Genomic DNA, 24,465 nt, shown 5'->3' with positions numbered 1-24,465 from the left:
CTGTGGGGTCAAGGACCTGCACCTACAAAGACGGCTGCTCGCCAAAAAGACCTTAACCTCGCTCAAGCCATCGAGGAAGCCCTGGCAGAGGAGCTGGCATCTCATTCAGCCACCGAGATCCAAGGTCCTGTCACCAAGCAAACAGCAGTTCCCGTCCACTCAGAAGAGGTGGTCAACGAGGAAGACCCAAGTGACGAGGCCGACATTCACCGCCTCACAAACGCCAGGCGCCCGCAGGCAGGAACCAGACAAGATAGCACCGGGCCATCCAAGCACATCACCCTGTGCCTTTCCTGTGGTGGACCTCACCTGAGGACCACATGCAAATTCAAAGGAGCCACTTGCAACAACTGCCATAAGAAGGGGCACATTGCAAGAGTATGCCAAGCCTCACACAACGTAGCACAAAGGGCATCTTCATTCGCACATGCCGGGCCCCAAAGGCAAGTATTAAACTGTCGCACACACCTCTGCGCTAATCACACTTGCTATTCTATTAGTAAAATCTCTCTTTCCGTCTTATTAGAAGGTAAACCTTGCAACATGGAGGTTGACACGGGTCAGCGCTCTCCATTATTTCCTGGAACACCCTCAAGGAGCTTCAACCCAGCCTATCAAGAAACCGACTCCAGAAGTGCCAGCTTAGCCTAAAGGACTACCAGGGGAAGACCATTCCTGTAATCGGCAGAGGCAAGTTTTTTGTTAATTTTAAAACCTTTAAGGGCCACCTACCTCTAGTGGTAGTGAGCGGCAACCTCCCTACACTTTTGGGACTTGATTGGTTTCCCCACCTCGGTTTAGGGCTAACAGGAGTCCATGCTACCTCAACCTCTGACACAGACTCCCTGTTTGCTGATTACTCAGACGTATTCAGTGATGAGTTAGGGTGTTATAACGGCACCCCTATCTCATTTTCAGTCGATCCCCAGGCAGTCCCAATTCGGTTAAAACCTCGCAGAGTTCCATTCGCCATTCGGCCTAAATTAGACCTTGAATTAGATAAATTACTTAAACAAGGGATCCTGGAGCCTACAGACTTCACCAAATGGGAGACGCCCATCGTCACACCCTCAAAAAAGATGGTAGCCTGAGAATTTGCTCAGACTACAAGACCACAATCAATAAATTCTTGCAAGTTAGCGCTTATCCAGTACCCGTCATTCAGCATTTATTACATACTTTTGAACCTGGCACTATCTTTGCCAAATTGGACATGTCTCAAGCATATCAACAGTTCCCTGTTGATGACCAAACGGCAGAACTTCAGACCATTGTCACCCACAGGGGTGCCTTCCGGTGCAAGCGTCTCCAGTTTGGCGTAAGTGTTGCCCCAGGCATTTTTCAATCCTCATGGAGCGGATTTTACAGGGCCTTCCTGGAGTAGTACCCTACTTGATGACATCTTAGTCTCGGCCAGGAACAGACCCCAACTCTTCCAGAGAGTTCGAGCAGTCCTAGAGAGGTTCAGGCAGCATGGCCTCAAGTTAAAAAAAGAAAAATGTGCCATTGCCACTAGACAGGTGGACTTTCTGGGTTATAAAATTGACGCCTCAGGCATTCACCCCCTGGAGTCCAAGGTTAAGGCAATACACGAGGCACCCACTCCAACCTCCAAAGCGGAACTGCAGGCCTTTTGGGGCTCTTGAACTTTTACGCGTGTTCCTGCCCCATAAAGCCTCTGTGGCAGAACCCTCCACAGACTTCTGGATAAAAACGGTTTGGCATTGGGGACACAAAGAAGACTCCGCTTTCCGCACAGTCAAGTCGCTACTCACATCAGAGGCAGTGCTTATCCAGTTTGACCCCAACCTTCCATTAGTACTGGCAGCAGACGCATCTCCTTCGGAATTGGGGCAGTCTTAAGCCACAGGCTCCCCAACGGCCCGAGGCCCCTATCGCTTTTTTCCAGGACGCCTCTGCAACAGAGCGCAATTACAGTCAGATCGATAAAGAAGCCTTGGCAGCTGTTGCAGCGGTGAAGAAATTTCACGAATTTCTCTTTGGCCACTTTTTCGAGCTAGTCACCGACCACAAACCGCTCTTAGGGTTACTAGCAGGTGACAAGCAGACCCCTCAAATTCTGTCCCCCAGAATGACCAGATGGACCCTTTTCCTAGCAGCATACTCGTATAGACTCGTGCACCGCCCAGGTAAAACATTGTCCCACGCAGACGCCCTCAGCCGCTGCCCCCTGCCTGCCCCAGCTGAAGACCCTGCCCCGGTCAACGCCATTTTTGAAGTCACCCAACTGGACCTCCCAATCACTGCCCTTGATATTGCCAATAAATCCAAAGCGGACAAAACGATCGCCCAGGTACTGGACTGGGTGAGGAGGGGTGGCCAGGCAGTGACATTGAAGCTAAATTCACTCCATTTAAGACCCGCTTACAGGAACTGTCGAGCTTACAGGGCTGCCTGCTGTGGGGCACTCGAGTGGTCATCCCGACATCTCTGCGCACCCGAGTGCTGGAGGCGTTGCACGAGGGCCACCCGGGCATCGTCAGAATGAAGGCGTTGGCACGAAGCTACATTTGGTGGCCCGGCCTCGACGAGGACATCAACAAATGGGTAAGCTCCTGCCATCCCTGCCAGGTTTCCCGTCCATCCTCCAATTGCCACCCCCACCAAGTGGGAAAGTGCCAACGCACCCTGGTCCAGGATTCACATCGATCTTGCGGGCCCATTGCATGGCAAATGTTCCTCGTGGTCGTAGACTCTTACTCAAAGTGGATTGATGTGGCACAACTATCCACGACCACTTCACAAGCAGTCATCAAGGCATTGACTCGCCTGTTCGTTACGCACGGTCTACCAGACTCCATTGTTTCCGACAATGGTCCCCATTCGCGTCAACCGAATTCAGTCGCTTTTACGGCCAACCTGGGCATTCGTCACATCTTCACGGCCCCTTTCATCCTGCCAGTAACGGGCTGGCAGAGAGAGCTGTTAGGACCACTAAAGAAGCCCTGGCCAGGTTCAACAAGGATGACTGGCACCACAAACTATCCTGTTTCCTGTTAAGCCAGCATTCCACCCCGTGCACGGTAACCAACAAGTCCCCGGCCGAGCTTCTGATGGGCAGACGCCTGCGAACTGTATTGGACAGGCTTCACCCACATTACTGCCCTGACTCTCCTCTCGCTTCCACATCGGGAGTAGGCATTTTGTCTTGCAGGAACCCGTGTTCGCGAGAAACTTCGCTGGCACCCATTGTGGATCCCGGGAGAAATCGTAGCCATCACAGGACCCAGATCATACCGGTTAAGCTGGAAGATGGCCGGGTCTGGAGACGACATCTGGACCAGCTTCGAGACGCCAGGGCACCCTCGTCAGCCGCGACTGTGGGCACAGACCGGTGAGAGTCCGCTGCAACTACCACACAGCAACATCTACCCGATGACCTGCTAACACCTTCAGCCGGACCAGAGAATCCAAATGCTGACTGCGGCGACCTAGGCCCAACCCATCCGAGCCAGACGGCGTGAGGACACTCCCAGCGTCCAGCCCTTCTAGCCCCGGACCTGCTCCGACCGAGGGTGGTACTGGGACTCATCATCAAGCCAACAGTCACCGACGGACTCTGATCCACCAAACAGCACACCAGAGTTGCGCCGCTCTGGACGTCAGCACAAGCCTCCCGTATACCTCAAGGACTATGCGTGTTCGCATCTGGGGGAAGGGTGTTATGTCCCTGGACCTTGAAGAAGTTCCCACCCAGGTCCGTTCACGCTGCAGGGGCAGCTGCCCCTTCTCATTGGCTGGCTTTCCCCAGCAGCCTGCTATAAAGCAGGCTGCTGGGTCCAGCCCTTTCGCTGTTCGCTGCGAGCCAGTTCCAGGCTGAGCAAGCACGTTCAGTCCTTGTAAATAAACCTTGTTGCACTAAGCCCTGGTTCAGCCTCTTATTTCCCATACTTAATACCTATCATATCATATATGCTGCTGTCTTGAAAGGCAACCACTTCAAAAGTTACAGCACTATTGTTGCTTAATATTACATTTATATGGAAATGACAAGAACTATGAAAACTGATTTTAATCTTTCTGGAAGCTACTGCTGTAGGGAATTTCCCAGCTACCTTACATCATAAGAAATCCCTGGATAGAGGATATTTTTTTCCATCTTATTTCTTTAGTCTGTCAACTTGAACTGCTTTCATATCTTTGTTTTAAAATTATCATAGTCACCCATTAAAAAGTCCATACTCTACAATACTCTTTATTAAGGTCAACTTAAAGCTTGCATGAGCTTTGGCATAATTTTGTTTGATCCTAATAAAGATATTGGAGCGCAAGTTTGGTGTGGTGGCTAAAGCACCAGGCTAAGAACTCACACTAGTGAGTTTTAGTCTCACTTTAAGCAGAAAGCCTGCTGGGTGACCTTGGGCCAATCACTCTCTCAACCCTAGAAAGGGGGCAATGGCAAATCACTTCCAAAATCTTGCTAAGAAAATTGCAGGGACATGTTCAGACATTCACCAGGAGGTATGCATATACACACACACATACAAACACACCCACATTTCTTGATTTTTGAAGTGTAATATGTAAGTGTTCATGTGTTTGTGTATGTAAATGATATCTAATTAAACAGATAGAGATCCAGAAAGAATTTATCTTTATGTATTATAATAACCAGAACCAGGTTCATAGTTTAGACCAAGTGTTTCCTGATTTGGGATTGATTAAATTATCATCTGAATTAATACTGTAATCAGCAACACAATCTGGGAAACATAAATTAATCACAACTACATGCAACATGATGGAATAAATGAATCAGATCATGAAATTTAGCCAGACTCCCTTTGTAACCCTAACCCTAAACTGTGCCTAATTCATGACTATATTTCCATCAGCAACTGCAGTGGTAAAACAATTCTTTCTTATCACTGCACATTGCTTGCTCTTATTTTGTATTTTGATTTTTTTACAAGCATACACACAGAGACACTGGATGGGAGAGAAGGTTACAAAGTTGGATTGACACTCATTTATGGTACAGAGCCCTTTTTTGGAATTTGAATGCTGTTTGAGGACATCTCCATTTTCTGCCTGATGGCAAATAATAACTAAAGTTTTTTTAAAAAATAAAGGGTTAGTTTTTTAAAAAAGCCACAGTAAACCCCACATATGCTTAACTAATAATCGATTTTCACTCCAGAAGCTGTTCAACGCATATCAAATTGTTTCCAAAGTCCAATAACAGAGAAGAATTTTCTCTTTCCACAATGAAGGCAAAAGAGAATGAGACCACGCTACCTGATAACCCACCCCAAATTGGTGTATCTTTCTTACCAAATCTTCATATCTATTTGTTCCACAGAAAACACGAGTGTCAATGACATGGCTAACTGATACAATCTCCTCTACCGATTCATGTATTTAGTAACGATGAAGAAGGTTGTGAAAGATTTGGGGTTCTTTTATTTTGGGTTAAAAAAAGCATATAAATATCTCGTGTACTTCCTCCCCTTCCCAACTTAGAGAATGGTGGACATGTATCGGATCTTGTACTGCAGGATCACATTTTCAATGAAGTCTCTACATACATGCAGCTGTGAATTAACAAGTCTGCAAAAATAACAACTGTCAATGCACAATGGAATTAGTTTACAAAGTTATACAGAACTGACAGCCAATCTGCTTGACTTCAGACTACTTTTAGTGGCTTAAAGACTATTTTTCACACTTACAATCTGTTATGTCTTTAGGACTGGTTGGAGTTCCCAACCAGGTCCGCTGTTTGAGCGGGAGCATCAGCAGCTCCCATTGGTTGGCTCCGTTTGACAGTCGGCTATAAAAGCCAGCTGTCGAGCGGAGCCAGCCGTTGTTCGCTTGCAGTCTGCCTTGTTAGCTAGCAGACGCGACAACCCTTTATTCCCTGAATAAAGACTGTTAGTTGTATGCTCTGGTCTAAGCCTCGTCTATGCCTTCGCTCCACAACACTGGCGACGAGGGTGGGATTGAACGCAGGCTAGCCAGAAGCACTCAAATTCAAAAAAAAGCTGAAAGTCATGCCAGCGAAGCCTCGGAGCTGAACCACAACCGCTTCGCACTGAAAGCTCAAGCTCATCCGCTGTGAAAGAGCTGAAGTCACGGTGCTGAAATCTCAGCCGCCCACGCCCGAGAGGGTGCAAAATTCAAACCGCTGTCGTTTGAATTAGTTACTCAAGTGAAGTACGGCACTGTAGCCACAGTCACCAACGCTCCCCAGAGAGCGCGAAATTCAAACTGTTATCACTGAGCTGAAGTCAGTTAAGGCGCTGTTAGCTGCCGCCGCCAACGAGCGCAGAGCGCGCAACGCAGGCTGCTTTTGCAAGAGCCGAGTCACGGAGCGAGTTGAGGGCGTTGTAGCGACATCCGCCAGCACTCCTGATAGCGCAGCCCCAGGGCCACGACCAACCTGAGAGATAGCCCGGTCTACCGACGACACCGAGGGGCCCAAGATGAACGCCAATCCGGCGTTTCAACCATTCAAACCCAACGAGGAGATGTGGGACTCCTATAAAAATCGCTTTAGCCATTACATCGATGCCATTGGGTTAGCCGACGCTGCGGAGCATAGGAAGAAGTCGTACTTCCTTAGCTACTGCAGGGCTGCAGTTTTCGACACTGCCACGGCACTTTTTGCACCACGTGACATCAAGAACGTTCCATGGAGTGAGCTACAAGAAACACTCTCGAACCACTACTCCCCTAAACCTTCCCAGATCGCAAGACGCCACGCCGTTCAGGATGAGGAAGCAAGCCGAGGAGAATCCATCAACCAGTACATGGCCGCCCTGAGGACAGCCGCTCTCAATGCGAATTCAAGAATTACTTAGACAACATGCTTCTCGACCAACTTGTCTGCGGGGTAAGAGATCAGAGGCTCCAACGACGTCTGCTGGCCAGGAAAGATCTAAATCTTTCCTGCGATGGATGAAGCCCTAGCTGCTGAACTATCCGTCCAGTCAGCAGCTGAGATTCAGGGCACCGCACCAAAGCCTGGTACTTCCACCGTCCACTCAGAGGAGGTAATGAGAGAAGCTGACCCTCTGAAATTTCAGATGTCCATCGCCTCAAGCAACTGAAACAGCCACAGGTAGGAGCGAGGCAGAGAAACAGCAGTGGCCCACAACAGATCCCTTTGTGCCTAACCTGCGGGGTTCCCATTCCCGGGCATCTTGCAGGTTTAGAAACGCAGTTGCCTAAACTGCCACAAGAAAGGTCACCTTGCAAGAGTCTGCCAGGCAGCACGCGCTCCTCCCCAGAAGTTTCCTTCATCTCCTAGCCTCCAAAGGCAAGTAGAAGACTGTTACACGTGTTACCACGCCAACCACACTTCCCAAACTCCAAATAAAATTAAACTCTCTCTTTCCCTAGAAGGTAAACCTTGCACCATGGAGGTGGACACCGGCTCAGCGCTCTCAATCATCTCCTGGGATACGCTGAAAAGATTCAACCCAGACTGACCAGGAAGCAGCTGCAAAAGTGCCACCTCACCCTGAGAGACTATCAAGGCAAGAACATCCCTGTCCTCGGAAAGGCAAGTTCCTTGTTAAATTCCAAACCTTCAAAGGCCATTTGCCTTTAGTGGTGGTTAATGGTACCTCCCTAGTCTTTTGGGGTTAGATTGGTTCCCCCTCTTGGCCTTAGCATAACAGGGATTCATGCTGTCTCAACTTCTGATGTAGACACATTGTTCTCCGACTATTCCGATGTTTTCAGTAGCGAGCTGGGTTGCAACAATGGCACACCCATCTCCTTCTCCGTAGACCCCAGGCAGTTCCTGTCCGCCTGAAAGTCCGTAGAGTACCTTTCGCTATCCGCCCCAAATTAGACGCGGAATTGGACAAACTTCTCAAACAAGGGGTAATTGAACCCACAGATTTCGCCAAGTGGGAGACCTCCATAGTCACCCCACTCAAAAAGGACGGTAGTTTGAGAATTTGTGCTGATTACAAGACGACCCTTAACCGTTATCTCCAGGTTAGCGCATACCCGCTCCAGTTATCCAGCACCTGTTGCACACTTTCGAACCCGGCACCATTTTTGCCAAGCTAGACATGTCACAGGCATATCAGCAGTTCCCTGTCGACAGCCACACAGCAGACTTACAAACCATAGTAACTCATAGAGGGGCATTCAGGTGTAAACGCCTCCAATTCGGCGTTAGCGTAGCCCCAGGTATTTTTCAGTCACTAATGGAGAGAATTCTCCAAGGTCTTCCAGGAGTAGTCCCATACTTTGACGATATTTTGGTCTCAGCTATGGACAGGCCCCAGCTCCTCCAGAGGGTTAGGGCAGTATTGGAGAAGTTTAGACAGCATGGTCTCAAACTCAAACGGGAGAAGTGCACCATCGCCACTAGACAAGTGGACTTTTTAGGATATAGACTAGACGCCTCAGGCATCCACCCGGTGGAGTCAAAAGTAAAAGCCATCCACGAGGCACCCACACCTACCAATAAAACGGAACTACAAGCCTTCCTGGGTTTATTAAATTTCTACGCTTCATTCTTACCACACAAAGCTTCAGTCGCTGAACCTTTACACAGGTTATTAGATAAAGACACTCCGTGGCACTGGGGCCCCAAAGAATCCCATGCATTTAAAGCGATCAAATCTCTGCTCACTTCTGACGCCGTTCTAATTCAGTTCAACCAACGCCTTCCCTTGGTCTTGGCCGCTGACGCATCCCCTTTCGGGATAGGAGCTGTCCTAAGTCACAGACTCCCCAATGGCACCGAGGCGCCAATTGCTTTTTTCTCCAGGACCCTTTCCATGACTGAAAGAAACTACAGCCAGATTGACAAAGAGGCTCTGGCTGTAGTAGCAGCAGTCAAAAAATTCCACGAATTCCTTTTTGGCCACCATTTCGAACTCATTACCGATCACAAGCCACTTTTGGGACTTTTATCGGGGATAGGCAAACTCCACAAGTGCTGTCCCCAGGATGACTAGATGGACTTTGTTCCTGGCGGCCTATTCGTTCAAGCTGGTCTATCGCCCCGGTAAGACTTTAAGCCACGCAGATGCTCTCAGCCGCTGCCCCTTACCGACCCCAGTTGAGGACCCAGCTCCGGTGCATGCGATCTTCGAAGTCAACGAACTTAAGCTACCTGTGACTGCAGATGACATCGCGGCACACTCCAAGAAAGATAAAATAATCGCCTAGGTTCTGGACTGGGTGGGGAGGGGTGGCCGGATACAAAGTGTTCAGTTGACTTTGTCCCATTTAAAATGCGTCAACAGGAATTATCAAAACTCCAGGGATGCCTGCTGTGGGGTACCAGAGTCGTTATCCCAACCACTCTTCGCGTGCCCATATTGAAGGTGCTGCACGAGGGCCATCCAGGTATCATGCGAATGAAGGCATTGGCTCGCAGTTACCTATGGTGGCCGGGGATGGACGATCAGATCGCAGAGTGGGTAAGCTCCTGTAAACCCTGTCAAGAATCTAGGGCAGCCCCACCAGCAGCCTCACCCACTAAGTGGGAAAGCGCCAATGCCCCATGGTCACGGTTACACATCGACCTGGCCGGCCTGTGCATGGCAAAACTTTCTTGGTGGTCGTGGATTCGTATTCTAAATGGATAGACATTGCCTTGCTTCCCACAACCACCACACAGGCAGTTGTTAAAGCCCTGACCTGACTTTTTGTAACTCATGGGCTTCCAGACACGATAGTCTCCGACAACGGGCCGCAGTTCACGTCCTGTGAATTTAGCATGTATGTCACGAATCTGGGCATCAGACACGTCCTCACAGCCCCCTTTCATCCTGCTAGTAATGGGATGGTGGAGAGAGCAGTCAGGTCCGCCAAGGAGGCACTAGCCAGATTCAGTCAGGAAAACTGGCATTCCAAGTTGTCCCGTTTTCTCCTCATCCAGCATACAACTCCATGCACAAGCACTAACAAATCCCCGGCTGAACTCTTAATGGGGAGACGTTTAAGGACTACTCTTGACAGGCTGCACCCTCATTACTGCCCGGATACTCCTTTGGGATCGGACAGCCAGGTACGAGACTTTGCCTTGCAGGACCCAGTTTTTGCAAGGAACTACGCAGGGGATCCATTGTGGGTGCCAGGACAGATCGTGGCTATCACCGGTCCAAGATCCTACCGGGTCCAATTAGAGGACGGTCGCGTGTGGCGGAGGCACCTGGACCAACTACGCAGGCGGCGGAACAACCTGACCAGAGGTGAGCCGAATCCACCAGCCAGCCCTCAAGTCCTCGCCCAGGTTCCAGATGGGAGTTTCCTGAGGGACCAGACATCCCCATTCGAACCGAGTGAGCCGAGAATGGACCCGGACTGCCAACCCGAACCTCCATCACATCCACCCAGCAGGAACACCAACCATCCAGACCGAGCCGTTCTGCCGAGCCAGCCCGAACGAGGGGAGACATCTCATTCCCAGGATCCAACACCAAGCCAAGATGACACCCCGGCGACCTCGGAGTCTTGCTCCATGGACTCGATGCCCACCAGCAGTCTCCTGAGCTACGACGCCCGGTCGCCAGCGAAGTCCACCCTCATACCTCAAAGACTATGCATGTGCCCAGCTAGGGGGAGGAGTGTTATGTCTTTAGGACTGGTTGGAGTTCCCAACCAGGTCCGCTGTTTGAGCGGGAGCATCAGCAGCTCCCATTGGTTGGCTCCGTTTGACAGTCGGCTATAAAAGCCGGCTGTCGAGCGGAGCCAGCCGTTGTTCGCTTGCAGTCTGCCTTGTTAGCTAGCAGACGCGACAACCCTTTATTCCCTGAATAAAGACTGTTAGTTGTATGCTCTGGTCTAAGCCTCGTCTATGCCTTCGCTCCACAACACAATCATTCCTATGGTCATGTGATCAATATTTGCATACCTGGCAATTGATTCATATTTATGATGGTTGCAGTGTCCCAGAGTCATGCAATCCCCTTTTGTGACCCTCTGATAAGCAAAATCAATGGGGAAACCAGATTCACTTAACAGCCGGGTGACTAACTTAACAACTGCAGTGATTCACTTAACAACTGTGGCAAGAAAGGTCATAAAATGGGGCAAATTCACTTAATGACAGTTTCGCTTAGCAACATAAATTTTGGGCTCAATTGTGGTTGTAGGTTTGAGGACTACCTGTATTAGAAAGCAAGCCATGAAATTTGATAACTGAAAAAGAATTTGACTTACTTGAAGAATTTGACTTACTAGAGCCATGATGGCAAACCTATGGCACACGTGCCATAGGTGGCACGCAGAGCCATTTGTGCCGCACACAAGCCACAAACAAACTTACTTCACTGCACATGTGCGTGCCTCACAGCTGATTTTTTGTGCTGGTTTGAGGCCTTTTTTGGCCTCCCAGAGGCTTGAAAAAAGCCTCTACAGGCTTTGCAGGATGAATAATAGGCCCGTTTCATCATTTCCTGTAATACCAGAAATGATGAAACAGGCCTATTATTCATCCTGCAAAGCTTGCAGAGGTTTTTTTCAAGCCTCTGGGAGGCCAAAAAGGCCTCAAACCAGCCGAAAATCAGCTGTGTGACACACTGCATGTGCAGGGTGCATGTGTGGGATGCATGCATTGCCTTCTGGGTGCTGGTATGTGAGAATGCGCGCACAAGCGCGCACACAATTTTTGGCACAGAAGCCCCAAAACGTTAGCCACCACTGGTTTACAGAATAAGCAGGTTGTCAAGCTGTCTGAGCAAAAAACAAAATCTATTCAAAGTCTTTTTGTGCAGTGTTCATATCCTACAAGACACTATTATCTTTTCTGAAATGGATATCAAGTTGAAAAAAGATGTTTGTTATCTCACAGAGTAAGCAAACTGGGCTGATTTGTTGATTCATGAAACTCAATTACTATCAGGCCCAAGCCCACAGACAAGACAATGAAATCCAATCCAATGTTTTATTTACTTACATCTAATGGGTAGAATCTTACCAAATTAAAGCTGTAACTTTTTTAAAATGCCAGATACATTCTGAGAGATTCTACAGTGTCAGTTACCCTGATCCTCTTCCTTCCTCCCTCATCCAACTCAGAGTGGCAGTCTCTTGATTTGCATCTGGAAAAGGTCTTGATTTGATTTGGAAAAGGTCTGGGTTGCAAAATCCTCCTGCTCTGCTGCTGCAGGTGCACATTCCATCAAAATTACAGAATGATAAGGACATTAAAATAATCCGAGGAGCCATAACCCGAAATTCATTATAATTTTAAAACAATATTTACAATTAGTCCTTGTTGTGTCATTCTGTGTTATATGCCTATGTAGTTCTTGGACAGCTCTGTTTCAAGAGACCAAAGTTGATAAGTCTGCCCGGACCAATCCAGAGCCATCTGTTTTGATCCTTGTTCAGAGATAAACAGAGATACAGTCATAGATCAAGGACAAGCTGTCTGAACTGAAGTCTAGAAGGTGAAAACAAAGTAGGAAAAGGATTTTAAAGGAGAGATGGGTAGCAAGTGGAAAATATTTAGTTGTTAGATCAAAAAATTGGCACAGATGAATTTGCAAAAGTAAAAATATTTCATATGCTGATTTCCAGGCAACCCAGGAGAACCCCAGTAGAATCCAGCTTTAGGGCTTGGTCTGTTTTGCCAGTATTTTTTTTTCTTTTTATGATCTTGCAATCATTTAATTCATATTAGAATCGGGTCAACTGAATGAAGTCATGTGTTTACTGGCTGGATGCCCTTCCTGATGCCTACATGGAGTTCACAGCAGATGTTTCCTCTTTGTGCCACAGAAAATCTGTTGCTGTCTAGGATTGAACTCTCAACCTTCTGAGGGGGTAGCCAGGGGTGGGATTCAACCGGTGTAACAACCAGTTCATTGAGGACATGCTTTGTGCATGTGTGCGTTTACAACTCACCTTCTGCTGCAAGCCTGTGCGTAAAACAGCTGACGCACAGCAATGTGCTGTGCCACGCGAATCAGCTGAGCTGGAAAACCCGGAAATAAAGCACAGGCTAGAGCCGAGGCAGGCGTGCAGGCCCAACAGCTGATCATTGGAGCAAACCGGTTCACTCACAGCTGATCTTCAGAGCTACCAGTTTGGCCAAACTGGGACGAACCAGTAGAATACCACCCCTGTTTTACGACTAATATTTAAAAACAAATAGTAGGCACTGGATGTTCTAGTGATCTCCAAATTAATGGCTACTTTATGTATGTTGAGCTGGTACTTTCCAGGTGTGCTGATATTACCAATGTCCAGTCATATATAGAAGGCACCAGAAAGGTGGCCCCAACAGTGGCCACAGATATATAATGTTTTTTGTGATTGATATGTTGTATAAGAGATATGGTAGTGACCGAAGTAGTAGGAATTACTTTGCATATAAGAAGAAAATTGAAGCAGAGGCATTTTCCCTCTCAGCAGCCCTTCAGCTGATCTCCCTATTCTTACAAGCTATACATGAGGATCTTACAAGTAAGGGCATGGGTGTTACATACCTGTCTGTCTTTTTCTTAAACACATGTGTTGGTGAGAAAAGAGCTTTTATGTGGGGGGAGCAAATTTACTACATGTGAAATGTGTCCTTCATTGTTTTAACCTATATTTACCTAATCAAGACAAAATCCACTTTTAGCAAGTACAAAATAAACACTCTGGATTTGGGATTTGATGTGCTTCAATTTGGAAAATTTGTAGAATTTTGTAGAGAAGATACCTGATGGAAATATTTTATTCACATGCTTTCCTGACTTGGAAAACCGACAGCCCAAGTTTGGACCCAAGCATTGTGCAACGGGGTTAAGTGCCAATCTTCGCCTAGCTCCTGTCCACCTCACAGTTCTAAAGCATGAAAATTGTGTGTAGACAAATAGGTACCACTTCAGTGGGGAGGAAACAGTGTTCTGCAACATCATGCTGGCCACATGGTTGTGGAAACATCTTTGGACAGTGCTAGCTCATTGGCCTTGAAACAGAAATGGGCACTACCCCTATAGTCGGCAATGACTAGCGGAGTAAAATCTGCAGAACTCCTTTCCTTCCCTTTTTCCTGACTTAGCAATGCCTCTGCCTGTTTGCCAAGGTTTGGCATCATCACTTTATACATAGCATGCATTCATACATTACACCCATTATTCCTGTTCCACCTTGAGGCCTTGGGGAATCATCTTCAGCTAAATTTGGCTGTTGGCCTAGATTTACATTGCAGAGTTATGCAATGACATTGTTTTTGTACTTTTATTAGGGAAAATTCTGTAAAATGAATGAAGTCTATAATAACATTTTTCAAGCAGAAAGACAACCGTTTTAAAATGAAAGAAGCAGATCCACCTCAAATACATATCCAAGGTACACAATATTTTTTTCTTCTTGGACAGCAGTTTCTCTTGCATTCCTGTGACACAAGACCATTTCAAATCTTTGTCCTAATGCTACATCTTCTATAATAAACCTTCTCATGGCATTTATTATTTTTGGCTATAGGTTCCCTGCTCAGTTAAGTATGAGTTAATCTAGAAGTATTGCAACTCCTAACAGGGAAAGAATCTTTATAGATCCAGCTTTTCAGATTTTTCTCCTCCATCTTTTTCCGTGATCTAAGGCAGGGAAATGATTCTTCTGACAAAAGACTTCAGATTATTTTCATTTCCTCTAGTTTGGGTGTAGATGATCAGGCTCTTCTGCCTAATTTTCAATCCTTACCATTATGAAAAGAATATTCACATGTCTTCTTCATTTTAAAATCTGCACAAATGCAAGCTGCACAAGCCCACATTCATTTACTAAAATTTAACAATGGCATTGACTCCTACTGCTCTCATTAATACCTCATACATATGGTGCATTGTCTCAGTATAAATGTTGATGATAAAACACATTTAATATATTGTAGGTTTATCGTGATTAAAAATTCAGAATATAAATGGTCTGTTGTTCTATGGTTCAGCACAAGAAATGTTTCCAGATTTACTGCAAGTATTCCAAAGAATTCATGGCCCAGCATGACTTCTTCAGTTCTTCCAGTGGTTAGAAATGATCTTCATACGAATTCCTGAAATTCATTAAAATGCATTGAAATCAATTATTCTCATGGGAACATTGTGGAAATGGGATCAATGGCTAACTTAGAACAATATTTATGGGTAAAATAGCAGCACTACACAGGGGTAAATTAACGATAAGGGACTTAGAAAGCTGGATGAAAATTGTTTATTACACTCTGGTCATCTTTTATCTTAGAAGTAGGCAATTCTTGGACAATCAAAGCAGTTTTTAATATGAGAAGCAGAGGCCCCAGAGGTGGCATCTCATTGATTCAGCATAGTTTATGAGAACCGGGTTTTAAATTTTCATACTACAGCTAGTCAAAAAACATTTCTTTTTTCTACTTAGTGAGGCCAGGCCTTTCAGTGATAGCTTTCCTTTGCTTGCTACTTCCTGAAGCAGGTGAATGGATAGATGGATGGATAGGTGGATGAATGGATGGAATAGTCAGTAAGAAGGAAGCATGACCAGTACAAGACATATATGGGCACATTTCCACCCACCAACATTGCACTGAGATTGGCAGCTTTTCCAATTAGTCAAAAGGGAGGGAGTCTTTCAAAAATTTTGTTAATTCAAAACAGTTTTCACATATCAATCATATTTATAAGAATTCTAAATGATGGCTGGAAAATGAGACTTGCTTATTCTAGATCAGAGATGTGAAACTCAAGGCCTGTGAGGCAGATTTGGTCCAGAGGGTGCTTAAATCCGGCCTGCAGGACCGGCCTGGAAATATCAAGGAACTGGCCTGCGGTGCCTCTGAAGGCTAAAACGGGTCACCTGCAGCCCCCCTGCACCTAGTTTCAACCTTCATGGCCTCCTGCAGCACTCTGCCAGAAACCAGGCCAAAAACTGGGCTGAAAACAGGTCAAAAATGGGCTGAAAAACAGGCTGAAAATTATGCTGAAAAGCAGCCCCCAAACAGCTTGAAAATGGGCCATACTGCCTGTTTTTGGCCGGCAGAGTGCTGCAGGAGGCCATGAAGGGCGAAAAGGAGGCACGGTGGGGCCATGCACTAACCTCCATGCCCCATTTTGACCAGCAGGGTGCTGCAGGAGGCATCTGTCATGCCCCCTCCCCCCATTGGCCCACAGAGGAGAACTGAAATGCTGATCTGGCCCTCAAAAAAATCAAGTTTGACACCCCTGTTCTAGAAACATGGAAAATCAGATATATTGGCCTCATGATCACCTGAAACCCCTTATAATTCAGAGAAGAAATAACCATAGTCTTATCAAGAATACTGTATGATCAACCCCAGACAAATGTAGCTTATTGTTCTGATCATAGCAGGCTGTCTTACTAAATAAATTATTTCTTCTTTTATACCCAGACTTTTAAGATCAGACTTTCACATACAAAATATATGGCTACCACTGAGCTCCAAACTCTGTCTTAGCTACTTTTGCAGTCATCAGATTCATAGTATTAAACATACAACACAGGAGATAATGACTATTTCTTGTGAATGTTCTTACAAAGCTGCAGATAATTGCATTTTCCAACAGATGTGGAAACAATCATTGGGTCTTTTCTTTTGCTTTGAAGTCCATTCCCTTCTATCAAAAAGAGATGGAATCTGCAAAGAAAATTTTTTTCAAATGTCCAGAAAGTTACAGCTTGTTTTGTTATGTACTTGATAGAGTTTTCCAATAGCTTCACAGAAGCACACAGAGGAAAACTTGGCTGTTGATTGTAACCAAGCAGCTATATTTCTCAACTTAATGGCTTGGGCTATTTTAAGTTTCCAACAGGGAGGTTTACAAATATTTTCCTTGGCTTTGACTCTTTTAAACATTGCCATCCATTCAATTTTTTTCAGCCAATTTTAGCTTTCGGATATCAGTTGATTCATAAAAGGAAGATTAACAAAAACATTTCACGTTGGATTAAAAAATAATATATTTAATGATTCCAAAGCTATACTCCTAGCAAACAAAGATAAACAGAGACAATAGCCTTCTGTCCAAAAACATCTCTGTCCAACACAAGTCTGCTGCATGCCAAACCTCAGCTTCTTCTTCTACTGACTTGAATCTGTCTTTGTGCCTAAATTGGAGTCAACAGGATGCTGCTTCATTATTATCCCCTTCCTGGAGGCAATTTCCTTTGATTGCAGGATTCTTCTGGTGCTATAAGCATCTGTCCTTCTACTTCTGAAGTCGATCCTTTGTTGCTGGGACCTTAACAGGACAGTCATTGAAGCCGTATATGGTATTATTAATGGAGCTTTCAGAGTTGTTTACTGGCCGTGTGGATTCCAACCAATTCTCTTTGTAAGTGAGGTGGAAAGTGAAGCATGAAGACTAAGTCTGTTGCAACTGCTGTTGTGTCTAAGGTTGCAGTAGGGCCATTTTAAATGAGGGTGAAAGGGACAATGGGATCCCATAACAGTGGCCTTATAATTTCAGTGTTTGCTTTACTGCCTTGAATAGAGATACAAATCCAAGAGACATTTCATTTGGGGGAATTTTCTCTCATTGGACAAAAAACAATGGAAGAAAATTTACATTGACCCAGGCAACAGAGAGAAGGAAGGTTGTGGAATCCATTCCACTCTAGGCCTCCCCAAGTATTAAAAAGGACCTGCATTATAGCCACTTTTCTCAGTGTTTTCATTCCACTGCTCTAAATTTTCTAATCCCATTCTGCATATCCACAAGGCCCTGGATTAGATGGATGAAACATCATAGCTTTTTTTAAAAAAAAAATACTTTCCAAAAGATATGAGAAGTTTTATGAGTACATTGCAACGATTCATGGATCCATTGGCAGAATGGCTTGCCATGATGTTAGAATCAGAGAATTCAGCTAACACAGATTTGGAAGCAAGAGGAGATGAGTGCCAGGCATGATGATACCCACTTTTGACTGTAACTGTTGGAGGTTTGCTGAAAATAGCAGTTAGAGTAGGGCAAGGGCCAAGATATTTTCACAAACAAGATGTGGCATGTTCAAAGAGCATGTTTTACAACTTTCCTAGAACACATTCTGTGAACACAAAGTGTGAAGTGCTATTCAAATTTTAAAAGCAGAATTATATCCTGGACTCTAAAAGAGTCCTATTTCCTGGGAACTGATGTTAGTGGAGACTGAATGTTTTACTCTTCTCCCATATGCAATATGTACTCCCAACCAGGGGTGAGCTGCTGGGGGTTCGCAGGGGTTTGGGAGAGCAACTAGCTATGGTTCTGTGCAGTTTGGAGAACCCCCAATCTCACTCCTAGAGAGGGGCACTCCCACCCTGCCCCGCCCTTCCCAGGAGTCCCCACGCAGCCCGTTTTGGATGCAGGTAAGTGCAGCATGTGCACCGAGGCTCGGGGAGGGTTCAAAACAGGCCTTCTGGAAGATTGAGAAGGCTGGAAATGGGCCTGTTTTCAGCTTCCAGAGCCTGGGGAGGCCGTTTTCACCCTTCGCAGGCTCGAGGAAAACCTCCAAAGCCCGAGGAGGATGAAAACGCCTCCCACCATGGTGCAGGAGGCCAACTAGGCCACGCCTACCATAACCATGCCCACCCAGCAACTGGGCAGAGAACCCGTTGCTAACATTTTTGAAGCCCACCCCTGCTCCCAACTAAAATAATGTTGCAAGATCTCTTTCTCTACCCTCACTTAGGAAAGTCCTTCTGCTGTTTCTAACTCTGAAATGTCCTGCTACTCAGGGAACCCTAAGAGCAGAGCAATAAATCTGCCACAGAAACAGTTAACCAGAGAATTAATTATTTAGAAATGGCTCTGGCAGCTTTCTTCAATGAGGTGTGGTGGGGTTACAACATCCAGAATTCCCAACCAGAATGTGGTGGAGAGTTGGTAATGGGAACAGATTTATTATTTGAATACAGACTCCCCAAAACAACTGCAGCAAGTAGCAGACTTGATTTTGATCTGTTTTCTTAGAACTGAAGAAGAATTTAAGGCTTTGAAAAAGCTCTCTAAAATACCACCAGCTGAAAAATGAGCTTAAGCAGCCTGCTTGCCCCTTGCTCTGTGACAATCAAACCCATTGACCAAATAAGCTTGTTCTTCGTGGAGAGAACTGGTGTTCAGTGAGAATACTGGATTAGTCTTTATCAGCTACCAAAAGATATTATGGAAGAGAATACAGGCCTGTTGCCTTATTTCTAAATCAAACTCAGTTTGTAGCATAAATTCTACGGTTGTGCTCATTCAAAATAAACTTGTTCAAATCTTTAGTGACATATCTTCACAAATAGTCTGTGTTCCCCATCTGTATGAAGCATATAACCAACCGTATTTGGACTCTTACGTAATTTCATTTCCAGTTGAAAATCAGGGCTGCATTTGCTAATCCCATCTCATCTTTCTGGTGTAAAATGTTCAACATGGTTTCAGTTCTGTTTGTTCCTTCAGGGTGTTTTTTCCCCCATATTTCTGCAAACCTTGGACTTCCCACAAACAAGCAAATGTTTATCTTATTTCTCTATGGCCCCATTTTGGACTCAGTCCTGCTGGCACAGACTAGGTGAATTTGCTATTGGAAGGAGTGATATGCTTGGCTGAAATTGAACTGTTTCAGTGAATTAGGTATCAGTATGAGACTGGGAGCAGAATGCTAGACATAAACTCAACTGACATTAACCAAACATCTGTGTAATAAGTGGTTTAAGCAATGCTGCTCTTTCTGTTTGCTAAACATTGACTGAACCTCAAAACCCAAGCCCTTCTCAGTGCTATTTGGAGGGGTTTTTTTATTTCTCACGATTTGTTTAGTAAGGACCATGCATATTGATTTAGGGTTGAAGTAATTGATATTAAGTGTGGCTTTACTTGATTAAAAATTTATATTAAGTCTGGCTTTACTTGATTAAAAATGAACCTGCATTTTATAAAATGTCTTTCTTGTAAGGATTGACTAGGAATATGAGATGTGATATGTTTAAAGAGCTTCCTACAGACAAATGCACCATTTTATCCATCATAGGGTTAGAAGGGACATGGAAGTCTTCTAGTCAAATTCTCTGCTCAAGCAGACGGCTCTGGAACTTTCCAGAACAAAATTCCTCCTGTGGACATTTTATTTTGTAATGACAAGTTTGTTTTCTATACCAATGACTTTGTCATTCAACTCTGAGGAACTTATGGGAGGTTTATTAAAACAGAAGCAGTTCTGTTAGTGAATGTCAGGTGGTGAAAAACACTGAAGGTATCTATTGGTTTTTAAAATTGGCCAGAATGCTTTATAATGGCAAGATGCTGGAGTTCTCAGACCAGTTGCACTTGAATGTCACAATGCTACTTTTACAATTTGAGGGAAAGGCAGAGTATTAATCAAAAATATATGTTGACAATGTAGCTTTAAAATATTTTTGCCCAGCGGATACACAGAAGAGACATATATAACCAGGTAGTCCTTGACTTACAACCACAACTGAGCCCAAAATTTATGTTGCTAAGTGAGACAATTGTTAAGTGATTTTTTGTCACATTTCATGACCTTTCTTAACACAGTTGTTAAGTGAATCACTTGCATTTGTTAAATTAGTAACACGGTTGTTAAGTCAGTCTGGCTTCCTCATTGACTTTGCTTATCAGAAAGTTGCAAAAGGTGGTCACATAACTCTGAGACAGTGCCAGCGTCATTAATACGTGCCACTTGCCAAGCATCTTAATTTTGATCACATGATCATGGGGATGCTGCAATATTCATAACTGTGAAAAATGGTCATAAGTCACTTTTTTCAGTGCCATTGTAACTTTGAATGGTCACTAAATGAATTGTTGTAAGTCACAGACTACTTGTACTTTTTTGGCATAAGAACACCATATCTTATTTCCTAGCAAGTATGTCATATAGAAGTCATATCTTATCTAGTGAAACATATGGAACATCCATTTTCAGAAAGAAAAATCTACCTTCATCTTTAATCCAGTATCGATACACCATGATATATATGAAGAACAAGTTATACTTGGCCGAAAGACCTCATTAACCAATCAAAGCTCTTTTGCTGTCTAATTTGTTAATTGTCAAGCTTGACAACTTCAAGATTTGTAGAGTTCCACTTCCAGAATTCCCCAGCTAGAATGGAAGTTGAAGTTCTTACATCTTAAAATTGTTAAGTTTGAAAAACAGTGGTCTAGAATTATGTCAATTTCTAAGAGCTGGATACTGTACCTAATAGAACAGTATTTCGCAGACTTAAAACTTTTTAACAAACAGCTTTATATTCTACCTGGGCCAGCTGCTGGAATTTGCTATGGTTGCCTTGGCTTGGGAATAGCAGCTGCCAAGCCAGCAATCAGAGCAGGAATCAACCCAGCATAAGTTACTAACATTTAAAGAGTCAGACAAAGGTCATAGATCAAGTTTGTTGGAAACCTGAACCTCAAACAGAATCTATTGCCTAAATGAAGAACTCAGAGAAAGCCCAAGAACTCAAAAATTAGGGATTCAGGGCATTCACAGCAGCCATGAATCCATAAGAACATCATTTCCAATATAGGCTGGTCTGAATTGTGGGTAATTTAATGCAGAATTTATAAGAGATAAATTCCAAAATATCTTCTAATTCTATGATTCAATGATCTCATCCATTGTCCAGATGCAAACGAAAGGCTAGAACCTCACTCTGTGTGTATATATAATCAACATAATAATTATGTCATTATGCTGTTATATTAAGCAAAAAACCTAGAAAAATATACATCCAGAGTAACAGCAAAAAACTATGTACAAAAAAGGGGGAAATGTCCCAAACTTCAAGTAAATCTAACATAATTTGACTGAACATTGGGTCAATTTGAATTATTGGGTCAGCCTTTCTAATCATGGGGAGTGTGTGTTGTGGGGGAGATCCTTCCAGTAATTCTAACATCCTTTGACTTAGGTCAAGGATATCTCTAGAAACATGACATTGGTGAACAATACACATGTTTAGCTCAATAGACACTATGGACACAATCAAGGTTTATAGCACAACTGTACTTTTAACCCGGGTTTGATTATCTGAAAGTTACATTTATACTTTGTCATAACAATTCTAATTTATCTAGAAATAGCACAAAAAAGGAGCTTTGAGTTACCATTAAATGGTGGACCTGTTTTGCTTCTTTGACCACATAGATCAGTTTCAATTATGGTTTCATCTTTAATAGAAGTTCTAAACAAGAAGTCAGTAATATGTAGTTAGGAGAAGCTGTTTTATGGGATGTGATATTCCTAAATCTAAGTCTACCAAGGAATTTTGCTTCTCCCTTCAGATCTGGCAAGAGAGGCATACTGCAGGTCCCATGTCTTGAGGAACTGCACTTAGTAAGCCAAGGAAGTGGGCTATCTGATGTGATACCCACCTTATCAGTGGTGGGATTCAAAAATTTCTACTACTGTTCTGTGGGCGTGGCTTGGTGGGCGTGGCAGGGGAAGGATCCTGTAAAATCTCCAGTCAGAGGTGGTATTTTCTGCTTCTCCAAACTAGTCGAAATGTCCACTACCGGTTCTCCAGAACTGGTCAGAAACTGCTGAATACCACCTCTGCACCTTATAGAACGTTCTCCTCTGCGAACTATTGTCACTCCAACCCTCCTTGTTTTATTTTGAAGTCTCTCAAGACCTTGCTTTGTCATCAAACCTGGAAGTCTGAAGGGACTAGTGAAATCTTGAGGTGACTTTGTTTGACATGTCTATTGTTTTATACTTGTTTTTTGCTTTATACCAGGGCTTTCAAACTCCCAGCCCACAGGCCGGATGTGTCACATGATGGCCATACCCACATCCAGTTTAGCAAAGGGGGAAAAAGTCCCAATACATCACATGACACCACTGTGACGACATGAGTTTGACACCCTGGCTTTATACCACCCAGAATCACTTTCTGTGACATGGGTAGCCATATAAATTTGAAAAATAAATAAATGTTCTCATCTGGAGATTCTGTTGATTTGAGATACTAATTAGATCTGAAATTCTTTTCCCTTCCACCTTCTGTTTTGAAGAAACTTTTGGTTTTATATAAGTGCCATGTCATTGCGTTGCAAGTTACTTCAGCTGAAGAATGGATGTGTTTGCACCTTGTGCTAGATCATAATACAATCTGTTTAACATGATTTTATAAACTCAGCCACTTAGCTTTAGTCACATAATTAATGACAAGGATGAACAGTGTTTTGATGGCTGGGTGCCAGACGGAGGAGGCTGGTGGCAAAGCAGAAAATGTGATTTAAAAAGGCAGAGATAGGTGGTGTTACAAGGTTCTTTTTGGCGGGGGGGGGGAGAATAATGAGGGGTTCTTTAAAGTATAATAAATAAATTATAATAAGCACATTGTGGAATATAATATATACATTATATTTATATAGATAAACACTTCAGAGTGTACACTATAGTTTTTATTTTGTTTTGTTTTGTTTTTCTGCTTCAAATGACAAGAAAACCCACCATTAATATTTGGCAAATGTATTTGAGGCCACAAAAAGGAAATTTGGGAGCCTCACATTGCTCATTCTTAGTTTGTGGTTTAGCATCATGTGCAAATTCAACTTACTGAAGCTTAATCAACAAGTAGAGAAACAAAATAATGGTTCAGTACAATGTCTGAATTCATTAAGAATGTTAACACATGTTTGTTAACATTATTTGTGCACAGGCAAAATTGGAGCAAATTCAATAAACAATTACATTACTGTAGAGTTACTCTATAGATTAATGAACTGGAGTGGGAAATTATGCCTTTTTTGTAGATTTCAGATAATTTACTATATAAATATATGTACTGTAAATTATAAATGTAGTAAATTTTTTAAATTGTTATACCTACTATATGTTAATTATCATTTTAAGTGCAGGTTCAGCAAATGAAGGTGGGCCTCAGTTTACATCCAAGGCTACATCAGATTTTGTGCTTAATGTGTGCATGTACATTCATGTAGACTATTCTAAATTTGTTAATTTACTACACCTTATATATCTGAACACATAACAGGTTGAAAGTGGATAGAGATCAGATGTGTTTAATGGCTTTCTGTCCCTGATCTCTAACCTTTCAGTTAGACAATCTGAGAGACAGCACTTTCCATATGATTTAGGACCTGCTTTATTGGAATCTGAAATTACATGTACTGGTACTGAAGCAAATACAGGTAGAAATCTGTTAAGTTGTGGGAAAGACGACTCGAGACCAGTTAATCTTTAGTTGCTTTTAATTTTCTCTCTGGAACTGAACTCAATGGAGCCGCAGCAGCCTCTTTTATAGCGGCTGCTCGCGGCTCTCGGCGAATGACAGCTATTCAAGTTTCCCGCCGTCCAGCCGGACCAATCAGAATGGAACATTCAAATATTCAAATATACAACAAAATCTATTTCAGAGCTCCTGATGGAAGACATGGAGAACAGGGATATTATACTGTAAACTGACCATCCATTTTCAAACCTTCACAGATTCAGGTGAATCCTGACATGCCTTGTTTTAGATGCCAGATGTGAAACCAGAGACTGTATTAGCTGCAGGAGGAGACGCAGCATTACTTTAAA

This window comes from Pseudonaja textilis, chromosome 3, assembly GCF_049901715.1.
Source record: "Pseudonaja textilis isolate UNSWEBS1 chromosome 3, rPseTex1.2, whole genome shotgun sequence".
In the NCBI taxonomy this organism is placed as follows: domain Eukaryota; kingdom Metazoa; phylum Chordata; class Lepidosauria; order Squamata; family Elapidae; genus Pseudonaja; species Pseudonaja textilis.
The sequence above is the reverse complement of the archived record's forward strand: the minus strand, read 5'-3'. Positions refer to the sequence as shown.